This window comes from Chenopodium album, chromosome 3, assembly GCF_948465745.1.
Source record: "Chenopodium album chromosome 3, dcCheAlbu1.1, whole genome shotgun sequence".
Lineage (NCBI taxonomy): Eukaryota > Viridiplantae > Streptophyta > Magnoliopsida > Caryophyllales > Amaranthaceae > Chenopodium > Chenopodium album.
The window spans coordinates 69,138,949-69,139,727 of NC_137836.1; the positions used below are offsets into that span (position 1 = coordinate 69,138,949).

A 779-nucleotide genomic window follows, 5' to 3' on the forward strand; every position below is an offset into this window, starting at 1 on the left:
AGAGATGACGGCTCCAAAGAAGCTTAGTGATTACTCACAACCAAAGCTTACAGATTTTCCACACCTCACTCCCACTCCGGCTCTTGATGGGGTACAGTTTGAGATTAAACCCCAATTTATAACGATGATAGAAAGGAAGCAATTTAGTGGAGCTAAGGGTGAAGACCCAAATCTTCATATTGCAGACTATTGTCAGTACTGTAATACCATCGGGAAAGCTGGGGTCACACAAGACCAAATCAGGGAGATTCTCTTTCCTTTCTCTTTAACTAGAAAAGCCAAATTATGGTTTAATGGATTAAATAGAACTGCACTTGGTATAACTGACTTGGAAACTCTTGTTTTGAATTTTTATAACAAATATTATCCTGCAGAGAGAACAACTGTACTACAAAGTGCAATTCAGAATTTTGCCCAAGAAGCTAATGAAACTTTATATGAGGCTTGGGAGAGGTTCAAGGACCTACAAAGAGAATGCCCCCACCATAATTTGGCACAATGGCAATTAATCCAAGCCTTTTACAATGGCATTGGAAATTCATCTAGAATAATATTAGATTCTGCAGCTAGTGGGAGGTTTATGAATCTTAATGTTGATGATGCAGGTCAAGTTATTGAAGATATGGCGATACATAATTCCCAATATGGGAATCCTAGAGGTTTTGCTAACAAGGGGAAGCAGAGTGTAGACTTTGTATCCTTTTTGCAATCTCAATTAACCTCTATATGCCAAAATTTAGATAATCTTAGTATTACTAATGTAGCTTATGTTTCTGCCA

The 779-nt window shown here is 37.6% G+C and overlaps 1 non-coding gene across 1 annotated transcript; it reads right to left on the reverse strand.

The window, feature by feature from the left end:
- Positions 1-385: 385 nt before the first annotated feature.
- On the reverse strand, positions 386-492 carry LOC145625792 (small nucleolar RNA R71). Its single transcript, XR_014110695.1, has one exon. It is a non-coding gene; the product is annotated as a small nucleolar RNA R71 (small nucleolar RNA).
- Positions 493-779: the final 287 nt, after the last annotated feature.